The sequence below is a fragment of the Podarcis cretensis genome (genome assembly GCF_951804945.1).
Source record: "Podarcis cretensis genome assembly, chromosome: 8".
NCBI lineage: Eukaryota > Metazoa > Chordata > Lepidosauria > Squamata > Lacertidae > Podarcis > Podarcis cretensis.
Genome location: NC_137177.1, coordinates 13,547,340 through 13,564,365, shown reverse-complemented (window position 1 = coordinate 13,564,365; position 17,026 = coordinate 13,547,340).

Here is a 17,026-nt window from a genome sequence, read left to right as displayed (position 1 = left end):
GATGGAATAAATAAAGACACCGGACACAAGAATTTAGGTTAATGCGCGAAAAATGGCCACAACTTTATTGATTACAGGTAAGAGTGATATTGGCTTTAGGCATTGGCCCTATCGGACTAACCGGTATATAGCCGTGAAGGGTTAAGCACCAACAGGGGGAGCCCCCAAGATGCACATCCCTAGGCGCTCCCCGAGGGGTTACCGCTCGAGATCGCGCTTTAGGCCCTAGCCTCCATAGGTTTCGGATGAGCCCCCCCCCCCAGAGTCCTTTAATGAATTACTCTTCATCATTTGGGGGAGGTGATGGCATTCCTCCGCCCCAACTCATTTGCATAATCATACCCCTGCCAATGCCTAACCGCCAAGACCAAAGGTGTTGTGACATTTTGCTACGAGGTAGGCAAAAAAACCAAGTGGCTTCCAAAATACAGCCAATTAGCCAAATGGAAAAAAACTCCTACCAGGCCCCTTACAGCGACCAGCCGAAGACCAGAGCAAAGTCCAAATGACAACCTAGTGGGTGGGTGGGTGGGAAACTGCAGCTGGCTGAAAGAAAAGAAAGGGGCGATCACGTGCTGCCCGGACCTTAAATGAACTCTCCTAAGCCCGCCCCCGTCACCAGCTGATTGGCTGGTGTGGTGAATGATGACTCCCGGGATACCCAAGTCCCGGGGGGCTGAGCTAGCCCCATGAGGATGTAGGTGGGGCGCGAGCCCACAACCCCCCTCCTTATGTCGGGAGAGCCTTAATGTGAAAGAAAGGCTTGTTTTAAACAACAGCAAAGGTAAAGGAGAGATGGGGAGACACTGAGGGTTTTAATAATACAGTGGTACCTTGGGTTACATACACTTCAGGTTACATACGCTCCAGGTTACAGACTCCGCTAACCCAGAAATATTACCTCAGGTTAAGAACTTTGCTTCAGGATGAGAACAGAAATTGTGCAGTGGTGGCACAGCGGCAGCAGGAGGCCCCATTAGGTAAAGTGGTGCTTCAGGTTCAGAACAGTTTCAGGTTAAGAACAGACCTCCAAAACAAATTAAGTTTTTAACCCGAGGTACCACTGTAATACTGGGTGGTAGCAAGGACAATATCCCCTTACCTGGGTCCTTGGGTGGGCAGCCATTGCCTTATGGAGTGGCTGGGATGGGCTCAGGGAGCCTGCCAACTTCCAGGTGCATCCAGGAGAGGGCATAGCTGGCACTGCCCATCTTCAGCTGCATTGGACCCTCAGGTAAGGGAAGTTAGTGCCTGCTCAGCCAATCAGAGTCTGGGGTTTGGGGCTGGGAGTAGCCCACCCCCAGCCTTTTTAAGGGGGCAGCCAGGTGTCAGCTGCCCTCTTGGCTGATTGTCACAGGATTTTCCACCCACTCACCCAGTCTTTAGGGCCCCACCCAGAGGGAGGAAGTGGGCACGTTGCTTATGGACCTTGCTCTGGTTAATTTGGTCTCCGTATTTCAGGGAGAGGGAGGAATTTTCTCCTGCAAGCAATCTGGGCAACTTGTATGTTTTTGCCAACCTTGTAGCAACCATCATTACTTGGGTGGATTAAGCATTGGACTGCATCCTTAGTCACAAGGGCACACCATTAAAGGGATTCAGGAGGGTTGACTCTGCCCAGAAGTCCAACAGCGGACCAATGGGCCAATACATTTCTACCACTGACAGCCAGTATGGGGTTGTGGCATCCAATCTATTTTGCAGTTGATACTCCAGCACTGGTTTGACCCAGCTAGGTAGTTTGATCCTATCAGGTAGCAGGCAGGCTGCCTGATGCAGGATACATGCCCAATGCCTTAGTCAAACCTACTCTTTCCTGTAACCAATAAAGTTGTGGCCTAATTCAACCCAATGCCAGTCTCTTATGTCATTCTTATGACCCTTCCATCACCTGCCATGTCCATTATATGCCTCTTCTGGCAAATACCAGAGATGGGTACAACACAAATGTCCCTTCCAGTCCATCTCACCCTCACTGTCAGAAAACAGGAATCATGAGTAAATCAGTCCCTTTCACACATGTCCTTTTACTTTATCCCCACCTCAGTTTTAACACAATGTCCGTGGACCCAAGATGTTCTCAGTCAGGCACAAGGCCATTAACAATTACCTGTAGTACATCACATGCACATATATTTGTCTTCCCAGCAATCTTGTGATGCTGGAACCTAATGACATTCCTGGATCCAGCCAAGTTTACGTGTTCAGTTTTGAAGTTTTCCTGGTTTAACTATGTATGGTTTGAGATACCACCTTCTTTTAATTGTATCTGTGGAAAAGTTGTTTGTGTGTTGTTTTGTTTTGTTTTACTTTTTTACTTATTTTTATCCTGTATTTTATGATGTGAACCACCCTGTCATCGTATGATGAAGGGTGGCTTAGAAATCTAATAAATAATAATAAAATCATTCCAAATGAAGGAATCAGATATTAAATCCATAGAAATTCATTTTTATTTCCTAAGCACAGGTCAAAATTAACTGAAATATAAATGCATTCAGGTATATAGAGCCCAAAGTCTCTATATAATTTTGCCATATTATTTGAACCATAGTCTAAATATGTAATTCTATTAACAGATTATATTATTTTAAATAGAGAAATTCCAATTAAACTTTTTATTTTATTTTTTAAATGATATTTTATTAAGTTTCCACAATAAAAAAATTATAAACAATACACAATAAATAGAAAAAGCACAGAAAAAGAAAAATACAAACCACAAAAATACAAACACTTAACATAGAAAAAAAGCAAGAAAAAGAAAAGGAACACTCTTTTCACATTCATGTCCTTCATACCCTTATTTTCTTGACTTCCACCCACCCTCCTTTCTTGTATTCCACTTCAAATTTAATTTAGCAAATTCATTTATATTAGTTTTCTCCTTTAAAATTTCCTTCAACTATTATATTATTCAAATTTTCATCCAATATCTATCCCTTCTTTCACATTCTTATTTATCTTAATTACTTGAACCTCTTCTTTTCATTTCAGTGTTCTCAACATTCAAAGATTTTACAATGTTTTTGTAAGTAGTTTTTAATCTTCTTCCAATCTTCTTCTACCTGCTCTTCTCCTTGATCTCGTATTCTGCCAGTCATTTCTGCCATTTCCATGTAGTCCATTACTTGCATCTGCCATTCTTCCAAGGTGGGTAGGTCCTGTGTCTTCCAATGCTTTGCAACCAGAATTCTTGCTGCTGCTGTGGCATACAAAAAGAAAGTTCTATCCTTCTTTGGCACCAATTGGCCGACCATGCCCAGGAGAAAGGCCTCTGGTTTCTTCAAGAAAGTATATTTAAATACCTTTTTCATTTCATTATAAATCATCTCCCAGAAAGCCTTAATCCTTGGGCACGTCCACCAAAGGTGGAAGAATGTACCTTCAGTTTCTTTACATTTCCAGCATTTATTATCGGGCAAATGGTAAATTTTAGCGAGCTTGACTGGGGTCATGTACCACCTATACATCATTTTTATAATATTCTCCCTTAAGGCATTGCATGCTGTAAATTTAATTCCAGTGGTCCATAACTGTTCCTAGTCAGCAAACATAATGTTATGTCCAACATCTTGCGCCCATTTAATCATAGTAGATTTCACTGTCTCATCCACAGTATTCCATTTCAACAGCAGATTATACATTTTTGATAATATCTTAGCATTGGGTTCTAGCAGTTCAGTTTCTAACTTTGATTTTTCCACCTGAAAGCCAATCTTTTTATCTAAGTTATAGGCCTCTCTTACTTGGAAATAATGTAGCCAATCCCGCACCTTATCTTTGAGATTTTCATAACTCTGCAATTTCAATATCACCCTCCTGTTCCAAAATTTCCCAGTACCTTGGCCAATTGGTCTCCATGTTAAGTCTTTTCATGGCCTTTGCCTCCATTGGCGATAACCACCTTGGGGTTTTGTTCTCCAACACATCCTTATATTTGATCCAGACATTAAATAATGCTTTTCTGACAATATGGTTTTTAAATGCCTTGTGTACCTTAACTTTACCATACCACAAATACGCATGCCATCCAAATACATTGTCATATCCTTCCAAATCTAAAATGTCCGTGTTTTCAAGAAGTAGCCATTCCTTCAGCCAGCAGAAAGCTGCTGCTTCATAATATAACTTAAGGTCCGGCAGGGCAAATCCCCCTCTATCTTTCGCATCCGTAAGTATCTTAAATTTAATTCTGGGCTTTTTGCCCTGCCAGACAAATTTAGAAATGTCCCTTTGCCACTTCTTAAAACAGTCCACCTTGTCTATAATTTGCAATGATTGGAACAAAAACAACATTTTCGGTAATACATTCCTCTTGATGACAGCAATTCGTCCAAGTAAAGAAAGCTTTAAATTTGACCAAATTTCAAGATCCTTTTTCACTTCTGACCAACACTTCTCATAGTTATCCTTATATAAATTAACATTTTTTGAAGTCATATTCACCCCTAGGTATTTTACTTTCTTTACCAATGATAAATCTGTCTCCTTCTGAAACTTTTCTTTCTCTATTGGCGTTAAAATTTTCTCCAATACCTTAGTTTTTAACTTATTCAGTTTAAAGCCAGCCACCTGACCAAAATCCTGGATTAGTTCTAGGGCCCTTTTAGTACTAGGGACTGGCTCCTGCAATGTCAAAACTAGGTCATCTGCAAAAGCTTTGAGTTTGTATTGTTTGTCTCCAACCTGAATACCCTGGATCTGTTGATCCCTTCTAATCATGTTCAGCAAAACCTCCAGGACCGAAATAAAAAGCAATGGGGAAATTGGGCAGCCTTGTCGTGTCCCTTTTTCAATTTTAACCTCTTCTGTGACTACGTTATTAACTATTAATTTAGCTTTTTGTTCTGAATAAATCGCACCTATACCATTTTCAAATTTTCCTCCAACCCCCATCCCCTGAAGATTCTTCTTCATAAAACTCCAAGATATATTGTCAAAGGCTTTCTCTGCATCAATAAATATCAAAACAGCTTTAGAATTGATGCTAACTTGTAGCTTTTCCAAAATGTCAATTATATTCCTCATATTATTTGATAAATGTCTGCCAGGGAGAAAGCCGGCCTGGTCTTTATGTATCATTTCAGCTAATACTTTTTTCAATCTTTTAGCCAAAATATCTGCAAAAATTTTGTAATCCACATTGAGCAGGGATATGGGGCGGTAGTTCTTAAGTTGTGTCTTTTCAGACTCATTTTTCGGTATAAGCGTGATATAAGCTTCTTTCCTTGACTCCGGCGCTTTTCCCCCCTCCATAATTTCATTGCATACCTCCTTTAGCGGTTGAATTAGATAGTCTTTCATAACTTTGTAATATTTGGAGGTCAATCCATCCGGCCCTGGAGATTTGCCCAATTGCATATTCTGAATGGCACCCTCCACCTCTTGTTCAGAAATTCTAGAGTTCAATAATAATTTGTTCTCTTGAGAGATTTTTTGTAGTCCATTTATTTCCAAAAATTGCTCAATTTTAGTCTCATTCTGTGGCCCTTGTGCATACAATTTTTTAAAATATCTCTGGAAGCAATTTTTAATTTCCTGTGGGTTTTGTATGTTCTTGCCATCCACTACAAGATTTGTAACTGTATTTACTTTTTGTCTTTTCTTCAACTGCCATGCTAATAACTTTCCACATTTGTTAGCTGATTCAAATGTTTTTTGTCTCATCTGTTTAATCTTCCATTCTATATCTTGATTTACCATTTTCATATATTGTACTTGATGTAGCTTAATTTCTCTCAAAATCTCCTGTGACTTTGGTTTAGTCCTAAGCTTCTTTTCTCCTTCTCTAATTTTCTCCAAAATCTTTTCTTTTTTCTCCTCTTGGCTTCTCCTTTTAATTGCATTTTGTTGAATCAAAAAACCTCTCATTACAGCTTTGCTTGTGTCCCAGATTACTCTTTTTTCTACTGTGGTCCTCAAGTTTATTTCAAAATAGTCTTTCAAAGTTTTTTGGGCCTTCTTGGTAATTCCTGGATCTCTAAACAAAGTGTCATTCATCCTCCATCTGAAGGATTCAATTGGTGTTAATTTCATTTCCATTTTCACAGGATTATGGTCGGAACAAGTTTTTGGACAGATTTCCACTTTTCGGATCTTAGGGGCCATTCCTCTGGTAATCCAGATTTGGTCAATTCTTGTCCAGGTCATTTTAGCTTCAGAGAAGAAAGTTCCCTCTCTGCCTAGGGGGTTCTTAGTTCTCCAAGTATCGATTAAGTCCATATTGTCTGTCATTTCAAAGAAGGTCTTCGGTAGTCTTCCATCTTTTATAACTACCTGTCTTTCAGATTTATCCATATTTGTCAACACAACGCCGTTCATGTCTCCCATCAGAATGATATTATAGTCCATAAAATCCAACAACGTCTCATGCAGTTTCTTGTAAAACTCTGATTTCCCCTCATTTGGTGCGTAGACTCCAACTATCAGTAATCTCTCTCCTTGAAATTGTATTTCAATTGCCACAAAACGTCCATGCTCATCTTTAAAGATAAATTTTGGTGATAATTTTTCTTTTGCATAAATCACAACTCCTCTTTTTTTAACTTTGTCTGATGAAATAAATTCTTGACCTAACCTTTTGTTTATCAATACTTTCCTGTGGAGTCTTGTTACATGAGTTTCTTGTAAACAAATCAGATCCAATTGTTCCTTTTTCAACATATGGAAGATTCTTTTCCTCTTGTCCGGGGAGTTCATACCTCTAATGTTCCAAGTTAAAACCTGCAGAGACATGTTGTAGTTATTTTGCTGTTCCTCCAACTGCTCCTTGAAGTTGCTCTTGTTCCGACGGCGGTGTCTCTTTCTCAGCTTTATCCAATCCCAAGGGGTGTCTTCCTAAGTCAGGTGGTCCCAGTCCTGGTATTCCTGGCTCTTTTGTTTCCGCCTCTTTTTGTAGTTCTTCACCGTAGTCTCTCAGGAATCTCACTTTGTCTTCCTCTGATCTTATCTTGATTTTTTCCCCTCTAAATGTGAAAGAGAGGCCCTGAGGAAATTCCCACCTGAATAAAATAGTGTTTTTCCTTAGCAGGCCTACCAAACCTCCGTAGCTGGCCCTGAGGTCAAGTAGATATTTTGGGATGTCTTTAAAAATTTCAATTCTCACACCTTGTATCTCGAGTGCTTTCTGGTAGTGGAGACTCAATATTCTATCTCTCTCTTCTTTTGATCTCAAAGCAAACAGTCTCTTGCTCTATTTTTCCTTTTAACTCTTCCAAGTCGAAAAGCACTCACTATTTTAAATTCTTGTTTTTCTGGGTCCAGGCCCCAAAAGTCCCCAAATTCCAATGTAAGAAGTTCAATTAAATCTCCTTCTTCCACTTCTGGGACCGCCCTGACTCTCAAATTTGCCTGTTTGTTCTTGAGTTCAATCAAAGAGAATTGTGCCCTATAATCTTCCAGCTGTTTATTAATTGGCGGTGTCAGGGAACTGCCATCGGAAGGGCAGGTGGTGAGAAGGCTTCAGGAGAATAGGAGAGCCTCTTCTTCAGGAGAAGAGGGAACCAGTAGGGGGAGTGCGGGAGCTCCAAAGGAAAGGGAGTCGGAGGGGAGGCTCTGGGATACTTCCAGTGAGAACAGCGAGGAGGTATCAGAACAGCCCTTAAGGACTCCCACCCCCCGCCGGAAACTGTCACGCAGGGAATCCAGGAGGCGCATGTCTGTGAAACAGCTTTTATGTTGGAAACGCTTCCGCAAACGCCCACTGTCAGATTCTACCAGCGACTGAGGGAGCCATGCTCAAGGGCTCCTCTCAAGGCAGGGTTTCACTACACTGAGTGAGCTCTGAGGGATCGAGTTTCAACGCACAAGCAGCTCATTATCCCACCACAGCAATCTGACAGTCCCTGAAAGCAGCTTGTGCAAAGAGAGGCATCATGAGCAACCCAGCCGGAGCCGGAGATGGGGGAGCAGCTGCAGCCGGTCCTAGCCTGGAAGAAAGGTACAGGATGTTGGAGGTACAGTTAGCTCTGCAAACGGCGAGGTTGGAGGAGAGGAGGGCTCATGATGCAGAAAAGGGGAAAGCCGCCCAGCTCTCGAGGAAAGTGCCAGGACTGGTGCAGAAGTTTGGGGGTGATCCCAGGAATTATCAAGCCTTCAGGACTGAGATGCAATATGCCCTCAATCTGCAGTTTGATGATTTTCCTGATGAGGATTCGAGGGTTGCTTTTGTGATTGGGCATCTCGAAGGCCCGGCCAGAGATTGGGTGAGACCACTAATGGCAGCCAATAATGAAGCCCTAAGGGACACAAGGAAGTTTTTTCGCGCCATGGATCTGATGTTTTCCAGCGAGATTGAGCAGGGGGTGGCGCGCAGGCAGTTAATGGCGTGTAAACAAGGGAACCGATCTGTCCGTGAGTACTGGACTGAGTTCACCATGTTGATCCATAAATTAGGATGGGATTTGTCAGCGGAACCGATACAAATGCTGTTCGAAGAAGGACTATCTTCGGCAGTGAAAGACGAACTTTCCCGGGGGCCCAGGGCGGAGTCTATGGACCTTCTGACCAAATCAGCGCTGGCCATAGGCTCACGCCAGGAGGCCAGAGCCTTGGAGAAGCGGGAAGGGAAAGGGGAGCGTTGGAGGGATTTCCGCATTCCAGAGATGCCAGAGCAGCCTTCTCTGCCAGCAGAGCCGATGGAAATCGGAACAGCGCGCGCGCGCGCAATTTCAAACCCCAGTGAAGGGCGGAAGAAGGAGGGAAAAGGCGCCAAGAAATGTTTTCTCTGCCAACAGCCAGGTCATTTTGCCAGAGTTTGTCCGCAAAGAAAGGAATGGCAAGGAATGGCGGGAGCTGTTGGGGAGGAGGGAGAAGGAGCTAAGGAGCAAGTAAAAGCCAACGCCTGGCTGCCACCGACGGGGCACAGCAGCCAGGCCAAGGAACAGTAAATGTGCCCACGCCAGAACCCCCAAGACCAGCTCTTGTAATAGAGGTGTTGCTGGAGCTGGCAAACGGACACCCACTAAAAGTGAAGGCGTTACTAGACTCAGGCAGCTCCTGCAACTTTATGAGTAAGGAGTTTGCAGCCGCCCATCAGATACAAACCATTCCTTTGAAAAATCCCCTGCAGGTGACCACGATTGATGGGAGGGCGCTGTTGGGGGGAGAAGTAGACCAGCAGACTGTCCCCATGACAATGAGGGTGGCAAGACACACAGAACGGATAGCGTTTAATATAGCCACGTTGGGAGGAGCGCCCATCATTTTGGGGATGAGCTGGCTAGCGCTGCATGATCCGCTTGTGGGATGGCATCAGAGAGTGGTTTCCTTTGGGTCAGCACATTGTATGGGACACTGCACAGAAAAAGGGGGCCAAGTAGGCACTCAGGCCACGTTAGCAAAGATAGAAGCAATGGAACAAGGTAGGGTACCACGACAATATGCAGATTTTGCCGACGTCTTCAGCGAAAGGGAAGCAGATAAACTACCCCCGCACAGACCCTTTGACTGCCAAATCAACTTACTTCCAGGAGCGCAATTGCCAGTGGGCAAGGTGTATGCAATGTCTGACAGAGAGATGCAGGAGCTAAGGGAGTTTATTGACAAAAACCTCAAGCGTGGGTTCATCAGGGAGTCACGAGCGGTGGGGGGTAGTCCAGTGTTCTTTGTAGACAAAAAAAACTCGGACAAACCGAGATTAATTGTGGATTTCAGGGCCCTAAACGCAGTGTCCGAACCCGTGAGCTTCCCTATGCCCAGAATCGATGACATTCTGACCCGGGTGAGAAAAGGGAAGATTTTTACCAAGCTGGACCTGAGGGGGGCGTATAACCTGATACGTATGAGAAAGGGAGATGAGTGGAAAACCACTATGTTCACCCCCTTGGGGGCATTTGAGTACTGCGTTATGCCTTTCGGCCTCCAGGCGGGTTCAGCAGTATTTCAATCATTCATGAATCACGTACTAGGACCATTGCTGTACAAGAACTGCGCTGCGTTCTTGGACGATGTACTGGTGTACTCGGAGGATGAAGAGCAGCATGTGCGAGATGTGCGAGAAGTACTGAGCAAACTGCAAGAAAACCAGCTGTGGGTGAAACTGGAGAAGTGTCAGTTTCACACCAGGGAGGTGGAATTCCTTGGGTACCGGTTGTCGGACAAGGGGCTGGCCATGGATCCTAGCAAGGTGCAAGCGGTGCTGGAATGGAGGCCACCGAAAACTAAGAAAGATGTGCAGAGGTTTTTGGGGTTCGGAAACTTCTATCGGAAGTTCATCAAGAACTTCGCCCATTTAACAGCCCCCATCACGGATTGTCTCAGCAGTAAGAAGAAATTTGTCTGGACGGAAGAAGCGCAGCGAGCTTTCGAAAGTTTAAAGAGGGCGTTTGCTTCGGAAGAACAACTCTTACACGTGGATCTGCAGCAGCCGATGAGGGTGGAAACCGACGCGTCTGACAGAGCGGTGGGGGCCGTGCTTCTGCAGCCAGGAGCGAATACGTCGGAATGGAGGCCGTGTGCCTTCTTCTCGAGGAAATTGAACAAGTCTGAGAGGAATTATACAGTGTACGACAGAGAACTACTCGCTGTCCACGAAGCGTTCAAGAGATGGAGACACCTGTTGACTGGAGCGCAACACAAGGTTCAAGTGCGGACAGACCACAAAAATCTAGAATACTGGAGAACAGCCCGAGTGTTGAACCAGAGACAAGTAAGATGGGCGCAAGAGTTCTCCAAGTTCAATTTTGAGATTCGCTACGTGCCAGGGGCTGAGAATGTCAGGGCGGACGCTCTCTCCAGAAAACCTGAGTACTTGGAGGGGGAAGGAGGGGCGGAAGAAAGACATATCATCTCAGAGGACCACTGGGTTTGTGGGGCGGCATTGGTGGGGCAAAGAGAACTGGTAGAGGGTATTGAAAACGATGAATATGCCCAAGAGAAACTTAGGGAACTCAGGGAGACAGGTGAGAACGCAGGGGGGTTTGAGGAAAAGAACGGAAAACTATATTACAAAGGGGCGCTCTACATACCAGGTGGGGAACTAAGAGGGCGGGTGCTTAAGCAGTTGCATGACAGCCCCACGGCGGGGCACTTCGGGCAGCACAAAACCATGTGGTTGGTTACCAGGGAGTTTTGGTGGCCCAAGGTGCGGGAGGACGTGCGGGAGTATGTCAGGGGATGCGACAGGTGCCAAAGAGCAAAGGGAGAGAGGTTGGCGCCAGCGGGGTTATTAGAACCCTTACCCACCCCAGAAAGGCCATGGGAGATGGTATCCATAGACTTCATGACCGATCTACCGAGATCCAAAGGGAAAACCGCGGTCATGGTGGTGGTAGATCTACTAACTAAGATGTGCCACTTTATAGCTTGTTCACATGCAGTGACAGCGGAAGAAACCGCAAGGTTGTTTGTGGAGCACATTTTTAGGTTGCATGGCGCCCCCTTGAGGGTTTTGAGCGACAGAGGAAAACAATTTACTTCTAGGTTCTGGAGGAAACTAATGAGCATGTTGCATGTGGAGGTAAGTTTTTCCACCGCCAGGCACCCAGAAACAAATGGGCAAGCAGAAAGGGCAAACGGGGTTTTGCAACAATATCTGAGGTGTTATGTAAAGGACAGAGAAACGGATTGGGTGGACTGGTTACCTCTGGCAGAATTTGCCTACAACAACGCGGAGAACGTGTCCACAGGGATGAGTCCCTTTCTAGCCAATTATGGGTGTCATCCTCGGGCGTTTCCAGGAGAGGGCGGGGGAAGGTGGAGTGTACCTGCAGCGGAAAATTTTGTTGAAGAGATGGAAGCGATCCACCGTCAGCTCCAACTCAACTTAGAGAAAGCCAAAGAAGAATATAAGAAGCAAGCTGACAGAAATAGGAGGGAAGGCGAAACCATAAGGGTGGGTAACCGGGTGTGGCTATCCACCCAAGGACTGCCGTTCAAGGGAGGGTGTAAGAAATTGAGACCCAAACGGTTGGGACCCTTTGAGGTCATACAGCAGGTCAACCCAGTAGCATTCAAACTCTGATTGCCCAGTCACATGAAATTGCACCCAGTATTTCACAGGTCATTACTGTCGCCATACAGAGAGGGGTGTGAGTGGGGGGAACATGAGAGGGAGGTCACCCGGACACCCGTCATAGAAGAGAGAGAACGCAACATGGATGTGGCAGGGATCATTGATTCCAGGTGGAAGGGGAATCAGGTGGAATACTTGGTAGAATGGGAGGGGGAGGAAGAGTCAGAAAACGCATGGGTACCGGCAGAGGAAGTCAAAGACGAGATTTTAATAGAAACGTTTCATCGGCGTTTCCCAAGTAAACCACAACCAGTGGCAAGGTTTAGGAGGGAACACTTCGGGACTACAGATGAGGAAGGGGAATTTGAAGGGTTCCCAGAGTCGGAAGTGGAGGTGGAAACAGATTCCGACGAAGAAGAGGAAGAGGGGGAAAGAGGCGGTAGGCCGTGGTTAGAAGTGTTTGAATCCTCGGAGGATGAGGGGAGTTCCTTCCAGGGATTTCCGTCCTCGCCGCCAGTAAGAGAAGAGGCGGGAGGGGGTGAAGGGGGCCCTGGGGGGGAGGTGGATGTCAGGGAACTGCCATCGGAAGGGCAGGTGGTGAGAAGGCTTCAGGAGAATAGGAGAGCCTCTTCTTCAGGAGAAGAGGGAACCAGTAGGGGGAGTGCGGGAGCTCCAAAGGAAAGGGAGTCGGAGGGGAGGCTCTGGGATACTTCCAGTGAGAACAGCGAGGAGGTATCAGAACAGCCCTTAAGGACTCCCACCCCCCGCCGGAAACTGTCACGCAGGGAATCCAGGAGGCGCATGTCTGTGAAACAGCTTTTATGTTGGAAACGCTTCCGCAAACGCCCACTGTCAGATTCTACCAGCGACTGAGGGAGCCATGCTCAAGGGCTCCTCTCAAGGCAGGGTTTCACTACACTGAGTGAGCTCTGAGGGATCGAGTTTCAACGCACAAGCAGCTCATTATCCCACCACAGGCGGTATCCTTTCTTCTACCGCCAAAACCCTCTCTTTTGCTTCCTCTGCTATCCGTTTCATCTCTTTCGATTCCTGCAGTAACCTGTCAATAGCCTGAGTGTTGGAATTTACTTTCTCCCCCAGGTCATTAACAGTTGTAGTGTTTAAATCAATTTTAGTTGTCAAATTTTGTAGGGCTGTAAGTATTTTATCTAATGTTGCAGGATCCGATCCTGCACCTTTTACTTCTTCTTTTTCTATAGCTAATGGGGCAGCAAGGCCTGATACTGACGGTCTCCGATGCAGCTGCTGTTGCTGTTGCTGCAGCTGCTGTTGTTGTCTAGTTTTAGCTCTTGTGGATTTTTCCTGGGACTTATCTTGTATTTTGTCTTGATCCATAACTGTGCCTCTAAAAGCCAAGGTCATTCACTAAGTTTTCAGGCTAGTCTTGTCAGTAAAGAGTAACAGCTGGAGTGGAAAATCCCCAACTGTAACACAAAGATCCTCTAGGGGTGCAGAGTAGCAAAATGTTTCATCAAAGATTATTGTTAAAACGTAACTTCATAGACTTCCCTATTTGTTTCAATAATAAAAAACAGTTACAAATTCAAGAGTTCCCTTAAAAGATAGCCATTCTCTTGCAGAGATCAAAAGTAAAAGATACAATGTCTATAACAGTAACCTTTATATTATTCAAAGCAGTCTGACATCAAGGATTGAGTGGTGGGTTTTCTTTCCTCCCCTCCACAGCTTGGGGGGGGGGGGGATTTTCTGTCCCAACAGTGAAATTTAGCTCCTTTAAAAGTCAATTTTACAGTTCAAAGTTTCTTTAATCTTTGCTTCCTTACTATTTACAAGACCGGAAAGACGAACTTCCTGTTTGCGTCTTACCGATTTCAGGTCCGAATTCAAGTTCAAGGTCCCGATCAAAGTGCCAAATTTAAGTTCAAGATCAAATCCGAATTTCAACTCTTTGATCTTTTCCAATCTCTTCTCAATTCTTACTCACGGGTAGATGTTTCAAATCGAGGTTTCACAGGAAAAAGGTCGGCGCTCTCCGGTAACTGCTGTGCAGCTTCGCTCCGCAGAAGTAGCGATCGACTCTCAGCACAGCACTGCCCGTCCCGCTCTGAAGCCCTTTACAGAGCCTCTTTGACAGTTCGGGGGGGGGGCGCAGGTCAAAATTAACTGAAATATAAATGCATTCAGGTATATAGAGCCCAAAGTCTCTATATAATTTTGCCATATTATTTGAACCATAGTCTAAATATGTAATTCTATTAACAGATTATATTATTTTAAATAGAGAAATTCCAATTAAACTTTTTATTGCACTAGCCATAGGCCATGTCATCATTCAGAAAGAGAACAAACAGAAAAACAACAAAAACCACGTTCCAGCTTGTCAACATCCTTCTTAAATTGTGGCACCCAGAATTGGACACAGTATTCCAGGTATGGTCTGACCAAGGCAGTATAGAGTGGTACTATTACTTCCCTTGATCTGGACACAATGCTTCTGTTGATGCAGCCTGGAATAGTGTTAGCTTTTCCCCCTACTGCACACAATGTTGACACATTTAAGATTGTGGCCAACCAAGACCACCAGATCATTTTCACATGTACTGTTAGTAAACCAGATGTCCCTCATCCTGTATTTGTGCATCTGATTCTTTCTGCCTAAGTGGAGAACCTCACATTTGTCCCTATGGGAATTCATTTTGTTAACTTGAGCCCACTTCTCCAATCTGTTAAGGTCATTTTGAATTCCGATTCTGTCTTCTGTGGCATTAGCCTCTCTGCTTGGTGTCATCAGCAAATTCAATGAGTATACACTCAGATGGACAGGGTATCAATAATACAATGGAGGAGGAGGAGGAAGAGAATGACATCCCTATTTTTATCGGAGAAATGTTGGAGGGGGTTCACTACAAGCAGTCACATCATGTTGCTTTTCCTTATAAACACACGGAAGAAACCTATTTGCCATAGTTATATTTTGGACGAGGACTGTGTTAGCGGTGCAAAAAGTGGATTGGCCAGAGTATAGGAGACTGACTGAAATGGATATATAAAATGTGTATGAGACAGGAAAGAGTGTGCTGCTTTGAGATTTTGAGGAGCAGTATTGTTCTTCATTGCTTGACATTTTCAGTGGGAGAGCTGTGCCCCAATCGTGAGCTGGACTGCATTGCTCTTTATACTAGTTACTGGAGATCCCAGGTGGGAGAGGGCTATTGTGTACATGCCTTGTTTTTTGGGCTCCACGTAGGCATATGATTAGACAATCTGGGAGCAGAATGCTGAACTAGATGGACCTTTGGTGTGATCCAGCAGGGATTCCCTTATGTTCCTGACTCCTGAATCCCATAGTGGCTCTCCAGAACTCGGTCAAACAGTAATAATCTGTTCTGGCTGCCTAGCGCTGGGGGCAAATCTCCAGTAAAAGCAGCTACAAAAACCCACAGTGGGCTGCATTTTAGAGCTTTTTCAATGTTTTCCTCTTGATAATCTGGGTAGGATGATTGCTCTTTTATTTATTTTAATTTTTGTTATGTCCTTATGATATTGTTAGCCACTCAGAGATTACTTCAAAATATGGATTGGCATATACATTTCCTAAATCAATAAAATACTTAATAATTGCTTTCCATCACCACCACTAAATATTTGTAGTTAGCTAAATACAGCCACAGAACACAGTTTTTTCTGTTTTTTTTTCATTTTGTACATTTTTTTAAAAAAACAATTTCACCCCTGAGAAAATTCCATCGTAACTATCCAACCTCCCAAAATTTCAACACCTCTTGCCGTGGTTTGACCCCTTTCTGTTTTAACAGTTGTTGTTGTTTAGTCGTTTAGTCGTGTCCGACTCTTCGTGACCCCATGGACCAGAGAACGCCAGGCACTCCTGTCCTCCACTGCCCCCCGCAGCTTGGTCAGACTCATGCTGGTAACCTCGAAAACACTATCCAACCATCTCGTCCTCTGTCGCCCCCTTCTCCTTGTGCCCTCCATCTTTCCCAACATCAGGGTCTTCTCCAGGGAGTCTTCTCTTCTCATGAGGTGGCCAAAGTACTGGAGCCTCAGCTTCACAATCTGTCCTTCCAGTGAGCACTCAGGGCTGATTTCCTTCAGAATGGAGAGGTTTGATCTTCTTGCAGTCCATGGGACTCTCAAGAGTCTCCTCCAGCACCATAATTGAAAAGCATCAATTCTTCGGCGATCAGCCTTCTTTATGGTCCAGCTCTCACTTCCATACATCACTACTGGGAGAACCATAGCTTTAACTATACGGACTTTTGTTGGCAAGGTGATGTCTCTACTTCTCAAGATGCTGTCTAGTTTTGTCCATGGAGTTTTCTTGGCAGGGATACTGGAGTGGCTTGCCGGTTCCTCCTCCAGGTGGATCACGTTTGGTCAAAACTCTCCACTATGACCTGTTCATCTTGGGTGCCCTGCTCGGCATAGTTCATAGCTTCTCTGAGTTCTTCAAGCCCCTTCGCCACGGCAAGGCAGTGATCCATGAAGGGCAAGGAAAAGCTGGTTCAATATAGGAAAATAAAGCTCTCATGGTTTGGAAGAATAGCAATAATTGAAATGAAAATTTTGTATAGAATAATTTTTTTTATTTAGAATGTACCAATTAATGTATCAGAGACAGAAATAAAGGGTTGACAAAGCATGATTAATAAATTTGGTAATGGTGATATGAAACCTAAAATTAATAAAATAAGATAGTTCAAACCCCAGAAAATAGGTGTACTGGGTCTCCCCAACATCAGGTTATGTTATATAGCAAATCTGTTAAGATATATCATAGATGGAATAACAGAAGAAGGAACATTAGAATTCTTAGAGAGTGGTACACAGGAAATGAGGGAGAAGTTAGCAAAAATATTTTTTTTCTTTTTTAAAAAAATAATAATATTTATTCCAGTTTTAAAAATTACAAAAGAAAACACTAGATTAAGCAAGAAAAAACAAGACCATGAATACAGACAAGCAATAATAATAATAATAATAATAATAATAATAATACCCCACAAATATACAAGCAATCAAGAAAAAAAAAGAAAAGGAAAAGGAAAAAAAAAAACAAATCAAACCTTG